The sequence below is a fragment of the Ischnura elegans genome, chromosome 1 (genome assembly GCF_921293095.1).
Source record: "Ischnura elegans chromosome 1, ioIscEleg1.1, whole genome shotgun sequence".
NCBI classification, from domain to species: domain Eukaryota; kingdom Metazoa; phylum Arthropoda; class Insecta; order Odonata; family Coenagrionidae; genus Ischnura; species Ischnura elegans.
Genome location: NC_060246.1, coordinates 81,145,756 through 81,154,575, shown reverse-complemented (window position 1 = coordinate 81,154,575; position 8,820 = coordinate 81,145,756).

Genomic DNA, 8,820 nt, shown 5'->3' with positions numbered 1-8,820 from the left:
GTAGCAATAATAAGCGGTATTGACATCATACTCCACTATAACAGGTGGGTTTGAGGAAGTGTTCAAAAATGCTTTGATGTAAGCCTTATGTAGCGAAAGGTACCTTTCTGTATCCGATGGAGGCAGTGAAATCCATCTGTACTCCGCGAAAATATTCGTTCCGGAATTCGTGCCTGCACTCAGAAAAAAACTAAAAATCCTGTTCTTTGTGATGTCTAATAATGATTGTCTTATGAAAAACTCATTTGTGGGAACCATATCGGTAAGTATTGCATTTGTCTCTATTGCCGATGATGTAATTCGTAAAATTTATTCTCTGGTATTAGTGTATCGAGTATTCCAACTCATATATTGAAAAATTGAATTAATTTTTCCACTTAGCTTCATGAAATGTGAATGCAGTAGGTCCACTTTTCCGAGACCCATATACTCTCCGGCTGACCAGATTGTCGGACGGATTGTCAGATCGGGGACGATGGCGGAGGAGGAATTTCTACTCCATCCCCCAGAGGACAATGGGGTCTTCCCCACAGAAAGAATTCGGTAGGGAATGATGAATTTTGGTGAAGAGAAAACCTTCACCGCTCCACTGATCTCGTTTGAAAGGGCGAAAGTGTTCGCCCAATTTTTACGTGTTTGTGACGTCACTATTGCTCTGTTTCAATTACTCGTTTTTCGGAGAACTTTTCGCTGGGGTAAACAATCGATCGAAGGAGTGTGCTCAACAAACCACGCAAGGTCCACGCACAAGGCCGAGGGGTTGTATAGAATCGGTAATCCGCTCGGCATGATTTCATGACGTTATCGAATTATTTCAGAAAGGGTCGTAACTGTCGATTTATCGTCTTGATTAGCTCGAGAAGAAGGCAACGAATCGAAAAATTGAAAGATACGGTCTCAATATTTTCCAAACTCTATCAAAAACGGAAATAAAAAATTGGTGAACAAGCCCGCTAGTGCTATTCCCGAAAATCAATGCTCACGGGGTGACGTGGAATATATATGGTATAATAGTAGGTCTGATTCAACTATGCTGAAATGTACGAAATCTTGTGATTCCCATTTGTCAATTATGATCTATATTAGAGGGAAACTATATTTGAAAGATGATGCCTCCTCTGAAGCTTCTCTTTTTAGTAAGTTTTCGATGAATTTGTTGATAAAAAGATATTTAACTCGACTTATATATTTAATATATATTTAATTTAACTTATATTTTTCATTTTTGGCCAGCTCCTGAATAAGCATCCACAGTGAAAGAAATCAAGGAAGACTACGCAGTAATTTATTACTTTAAATGGCGGTTTTAATACAGTGATAAAATTATGCTCGGAAAAGTGTGAGGCTGTATCCCAATGTAACTAATATGAATATAATGAACGTGGCGTTGCTCGATTATTTAGCCGCCGCTAACTTTTCTAGGCTGTATCAAGGGGATGTGTGCGTCAAGGGACTCAACCCCTTCCTAAATAAATAATTTAAAATGTTAAATAAATCACAGTTTTCGGTGTATCTCCTCCGAGCGATTCCCCGGAAATACTCGTACATTCACTTCCTGCAATCCCTCCCCCCGAAATATATTTGTGGCCACGGAGTTGTAACACCTAATTTTTAAAGTACTTCGAAAAACTTCTGGTTATATTATTCATAGTTAAATACATAACACACGCTTGCGCTACATATTTTTTGCGCAAATGATTATTTTTGTTTAATTCATGATATGTGGTTTCATTCTGTGGTCAAAGGACAACACTTCTTGCGAAGCACTGTGGTCTAAAAGCCTGCCATTTTACTCAATGCACATAAATATCTCGCTACTTCTTTCGGTGAAAAATTATATTTATTTTAAAAGCAATTCGAGGCAATCCGATTGCTCGTCTGGAAAATAAATAAATAAATGAAAAATAAAATATACTTAATGCAAAATTATCTTATCTGATAAAACAATTGCCTGGCCGGTAGTTTTTTTCCAGGTAAGAAATTAAAATACTTCTTATTTTCTATTTACAAGATGGCATTAAGTTGTGGTATTCAAAATGAAGGCACCTCTTGTGTTCCGAATAAACTACAACTTGGGGAGAAACTGCTATTTAACTTGTAAACATTGCAAAATGACTGAATATCCTTCGTCGCTGACACAGGTGAACGCGAGCATGGATGGTAACCGTGACAATTTAAACGACAATATTTACATTGGCGTATTTACGTATTTTTCACAAGACGATGTGGAGAAAAAAATATTGAAGTATTATGCTCGAAATACTCCGAAATTTTTTTTAAATACTATGTGAGCTGTATAAGTTTACCAAACGGCTCATATGTCCCTCTATCTTCCTCGCGCGATGCATTACTCGCCGGAAAAAATCCATTAATTCTTCTCCGCTTTCTTCGATGGTGGAATTGTTTGGCTGTGGAGGGGAAGAGAAGGTTCACGGAGCCTTCCTACCCCTGATATTGTGCTTGGGGCTCTTGGCGAGAGTTAAAGTAGTCAAGTTGCAGCATTTTCACAAACCGATCAAGTCAAATCGATCACCAGTGGACAAGGAACGCGTAAGCAATATGTGAAGGTCGACTTTGGAGAATAACGCTGACGGCTCCGCCGGGTATGTGGACCGACTTTTGAAAGTGACTGTACCTCGAGGCACACCGCACTAAAGACAAAGTCATTTGTCTTTGAAAGCGGTCTCGTTCGACCTGGTGAACCGCGAGGTACCTCGACCTCTTACCTCGACCTTCTCACAATGCGCGCGCCCATAACTCACAATGCATTTGTGTTACCTCGAGGTGCCGCGACCTCTACCTCTATATCCACCTCCACCTCTTACCTCCTCACTATGCGAGTACCTTTAAGGATGGAGTTTCGAGGAGGTCTTGATGCACTATGTTTATTTTGTGCCTGTGATGTTCATTTCACTTACGACGTTTCATATTAAAGAGAGGCTTAGCTCTTCATTCCCATAAGTGTAAGTCTTTAAATTCTTGAAGTCCAATTTAAGCCTTCAGATTCTGAATCTTCAGTGAGAAAAATTTGACGTTTTTATTCCACGATTTCGCGTTTAATACGGCCCCAGTGGATGGCAGCGACGAATAATGCGTCACAATTCGTGGCGTGGGTGATTGAGAGTGAGGAAAATAAAAATGAAGATAATTGGAAGGGTTGTAGGTATTTTACCATAGGGTTAATCTGAATTTCCATAAAGTAAACTGACTCCTTCCACTAACTCAGTCCTTCTCTACGTCCGCCACTGCGAGAAGAAATGCTTTGATCTCATCGAAGCTGGGATTCATATGCTTTCACTGTATTCTAAGGATTAAAAAAAGAGCGTTGGAAATTATTTAAAAACAAAACGGGAGAAAGTCACACTCCTAATGGCCTGAGAAAAAAAAAAGCACGAAGATTGACCAATCTACTTGACATTCAAGTCGGGATCCTCCTAATTTGCGGGATTTCAGTAGATCCCAATGGTCTAGATAGTATGGTTCTGATTTCTGTCAATTTCAATGTGAATGGCTTGTTTTGTGGAATATTCGCGCTTCAAGAGCATTGAGTTGCAATTCCATAAAATTTTACTGCCGCTTTGCACGCATTTTTTTCAAGAGCCACTTAGTTTGGAATTAGAAAATTTCTGTGCGTCAAGAACTGTCGTGACCAGAAAATTTAATATTTACCATTTCAATATCAAGATTATAGAGGGTCTGATTTTACTATTTGGAAGAGAAATATCATTTTCTTCATTCTGCTCTTAATCGTTTCCGATCATTGTTTTGGCATTTGACATCATTGATATCTTTTGTCGAAACCATCTACCGGAAACAAAAGAAATTAGAGTGCACGAGGAGAAAGTTCTGTACCTGCGATTTCATTTTAGTAAATGAAGACAACACGATTCCCCTGAAATTGCGAAATGAAGATTCCCTTGAAAAAAGGACCAGCATCGGTCGGGAAACGTTAGGACCACTCGAAAATGACGCGGCGACATTGCCGAAAAGTTATTTACATAACATGAATACAACACGGTTTGCCGTTTCCATAAATTAATCATTATTTAATCTTTTTTTTCATTCCTGTTCAATATTCCAGACGCAGCCATTGCCTTATCATATGTTTTCGATTAGGAGAGTTCTTAGTGAGAGAATTCTACCCTGTCTACTCGCTGAACATGAGTGTAAGCTCGAGCACTGTACGCGCGCGTTTGCTTGTTTGCCATAGGATAAATTAATAGGTAAATAACTTTTCGGCAATGTCGCCGCGTCATTTTCGAGTGGTCCTAACGTTTCCCGACCGATGCTCTAATTTCTCATTCTAATTTCGTTGGAGGGTGATTTAATAACTGAGTACTTTGGTGACTGGCAAAATTTTGGTCAGTTTGTAATTTTTTCATGGAAATATTTCCGGTTAATAGCGAAACTTCACCATCACCTTTCCTCATTTTCATCTCTACCATTTTAATAATGTTTCACCTACGATAATGCTTTCCCTCTCTCTCCTTCTCCATTTCCCCTTACGCCCGCATCCCGAGTTCCTCACGCCTGTTCTCATACTCCCTCCTCTCCACGTTTCGGCCTCGATTAGAATGGAAGGACGGAGTTTCCTGTCGATATTCAACGGGGAACCGGGGAAATATTGCGATCAAATTATTATTAGCAATTATATTCTCTCGAACGTAGATTGTACTCGACCTGCTGAATCGCATTTTCATCTAACTTCCTAACAGTCTTTGCTTGTGTCCCGTGTACCTTGACAGGTCATAGTTGAAGTAGGTCGTGCACGGCCTGAATTCTTTCAAATTTCCAGCGTTAGGAGTGTTTGATGAAAAGTCTCATTAGCTTCTTGTCTGAAATTTCCGTTTTATCTCCTTCGCTACTCCTTCCTACCGATGTTTTCCTTGCATGCATGTTCTTGGACAAATTATTAAATTACTATTGAGTTTTTATGCTTTTTTTACGCTGGGAAGATCTTTTTCCTTTCGTTTTAATGGAATTTCTTAGCCTTAAATTTTGTTTATCCTTTCGCCTTCAGAAATGGAAAAAAACTATATATTTATTTTAAAGAACGTCCAAAAATTTAATATTACTTACCCTCTTTCAGTTTAACAGCTGGTGTTCCTATACCCTCCGCTCTACCTGTTGCTGCAGCTTAAGAGGCAGTAAGTCAATGTGGCTGTACTTTTAACTAACTCAAAACCGTATCGGTAGCTGCAGTATGTTACCGAAAACTTTGCCCTGCAAGCTTTAGAACGAATATTAGTCTACCGGTGTTTTGATGTGAAAGTAAACTTAGACATTTTCCTTAGCTTTTTGATTTTCATCTGTGAATATTTATGTAAAACCTTTGAGGTGGAATCGAAAAAGATATTTCTGCCAAGCCGCAAAGGAAGTATATTTTAAAGAAAAGATACGAAAATTTTTAAATTTAGCTATCAAAAACTCAATCAAAACGAAGTGAATGAGATGATTGTTTTTAATTAAAATTCAATATGCTTTCGAATTTCGAACAGTATAAATTTTTCTTATCATCTACTGAGACAATAGTTCAAATGGAGACTAAAAAAACAGTAAAAAATCAATGCTTTTATTGTAATTTTTAACTTAAATTTATCTAGGAATTTTTTTAAAACTTTGATAGATAACATTAAATTTAATATTTTCTAATAAAATAATAAAATTAACGGGCCAAAGAATGATTTATCGCAAATATCCTTCCTGATTGCGCTTATACATCATGCATCAAAATAACCTGAAAAGTTCATGATCATTTCATCTGTAACTTTGGCTCATCAAAAAATAAAAATTCTCGAAATCGGTTTTTCGAATGACCTAAGAATCATCTATGGGGAGGGGAACAGATATTGATATTAAAGGAAGGTAGCCATGGCAGGCTAAGATTTGGCCTATTCTCCTCCCCATTGATAATTGCCAAATAAGTCGAAAAATCCGTTACGGAGGTAATGATTTCATTCGGATTTAAATTGAAGTTCGCGTTTTCCTGACTTAGGAAATTTTTAATTAAGCCAATTTGATGCTACGCTTAATTATTATGAAATTATTGCCGATGGGCTTTGCTGATTTCTTCGTCACATTGCTACCGTTGCGCTTCAATATCAGCCGATTTTTATTGGCGTGTGATTTATTCTTGAGAATGACTAGATAGGCCGTAGAGGTGGTAGAGATCATGTCTTGGGTTTATGATGTGCAATTCTGCATTTATAGGGTAGAACTCTTTTTTTAAAAGCGAACCAAAATGCACGTCCATGGCATAGGAGACGGTTTTACTTTTGGAAATTAGCCGAGAAAGTGAGGTTTGACCTCGAAATCATTGGCGTTAGTGTCCCCCTGACGACTGATGACGGATAACTGATGATAGAGTTTTTCATAACTTTGTGGATAGTCCGTAAGTCATGCTGAAAGGCTATGGCAATGTGGAGTGAAATAAATTTATAATTAATACTATATATACATGGTGCTCCTCACGGGATGGTTGAAGGAGGGTGGCGGCGTCACCCACTAGCCTGGAAGGTTCTGCAGAGTTTCTTTAGAAGAAATGTTAAAATATAGCTTAGAGCAACCTATTAATAAAAAGACTGGAAGCTTCTGCTGGAGAGATTCCTTAGTTCTAAATCATTATTGAAAGTTTATTTAGTTACTAAATATAGAATTTTCTGAAATAATAACATTGATTAAATCCGCGTAGCAAGGAAAAATTTCATTTAGGGTCTTCGCCATATTCGTGCCAAACACATCCTGAACAGCCCCTAGCCAGAAATGGCCCCATACCAGCGCTCTAGCCGAATTATTCCTGAAAAGCCTCTAAACAACTAATTTTAGGTTCAGGGTGAAAACAAAAACACAGTACTATTCCACAAACTTTATTTTAGCTGTCAACTAGTTTCGACGTTTACACCGTCATTATCAAGACTAACTGAGCAATAGCGTACATCGTTCCACCAAGTAACGCCCAAATCAGTTGATTTTAATTTTAGGTTACTTTGAGAAAATAGTACTACGAAATTAGTATGTACTTACATCGAATGAATGATCATGTCCTTTGGGTTTTTTGCGTTAAAAATCAATGCAAGGGTTTACCAAATCAGTTTTCTTTGAAGATATCGCTAATCGTGGCTAACGCTAACTCTATCAATTCAACAAATGTCGGGCTTATAATAACTTACTCGATATTATCACATTAATTACTTTCTATATAAAATGCTTGCATATTTTTAGGCATGAGAAGTTTAGTTGAATTGAGAATTAAGAGTATCCAATCCCAAGAATGTTGAACTATTATGGTGGAGTTTAGACTACAATACTTTATATATTAGTGCTTTTGTGCGATATTGTAGGGCATTTTCATGCACTAACAGAAAAAATGTATTCGAAATGGAATTGAATTTGGAAGAAATGGATATTACTGCCTCGGTTTCACCCTGTATACTATGTACTAATTGCGTCTACAAGTTTACATACATAATCATCTATAGTTATGCCAATATGTCAATATACCTATAACTGTTTTAGTTGCTACCCGCGCCCCATGTTCTCATGTAAAGACAATGTAATGACAACGCTTCGTAGATATTCAGCCTTCTCTAATATTTTTCTGCTTCTATTGATCGAATTAGATAGTTGCTTCTGTTGAAGTCAGGGTAATATCATCAACTGTTTTTTGTTGATCTAAACGAACTTAGGAAACGTTCCTCGGAGCTCCCAGTCGTTTTATTAACAGCTTGCCCTAAACTACATTTTACCAATTATTCTAAAATACCAGAGTTAGTTTACTTCATGGTAAATACATACGCGTTCAATCTCTCAATGCCAACCCTGAAGATAAAGACCATGATAAAGACAAATAAGCGGTTACTTAGGCAAATATGGGATCACACCTGAGCGTCGCTCTTCTTCTGGGTTTCTTAATTGCTTCTGACTTTTCGGGTCCTGACTTGATCATTTTCTCCTGGACTGCTGAATGAAAGCTTGTGCTCTAAATCAAGCAACTCAAGCAGCGTCGACTTTAGCTCAAGAACTCAACTCGTCATGTATCAAGGACGTAGTCAGAAATTGATTCGGGGAAGAGGGGATAAGTCGGCGTTGAAAAGTCACATTTAGCTATTTGAATTGACTTTTACCGTGCCGATTCATATTTCTCCTCACTCAGTTAAATGCCAACCTTGCAGTGAAGTCATGAATTATTGCCTGTACCCGAGCATAAGCTAGGTGCAATCGTTCAAATCAGATTGAAAAGAAATAATTTTTCACGTACTCCTAATATGAACATAAATCAATCGTAAGCAGCCGTCGCAGGAGGAAAATTTCAGAGGAAGTGGGGCTGAAACCCCTAAACCTGCCCTGAATATTGCTAGCCGTGCATCACTCTGTGTCCTTTCGGGTATAGTCTGGTGGAATGCAAATAAAAACTGCGACTCAAACCAATTCGCGTCGATGTTTGATAAAAGAAATTCGGAAGCTCCTAAGACGATTATCGTTGCAGAAGGAAATTCTCAGAGGGGATGGGGGGCTGAGGCCTCCCCTGGCTCCTTGCTTGCCGGGTATCGCTGCATGTCTTCATGCGTCTGGTCTTCTGGCGGCAAGTGAAAACAAACTGCGACACAAGCCGCCTCGTATCGAACATTGGCGAGGGCCAATTCGCAATGCTCGAGTCAACACGAAGGCAGTGATGAGGACACCCAGTGGGAGACTCGCAATGAATCCGCTCTAGGGTATCTAGAACTTTCGGTGCGTTCGGCGGGATCATATGGGTGATGTTGAGGTGATTTTGCAATTTCCATCCCATTTCGCCAGGGGAGAAGAAATCGAACAACGAGC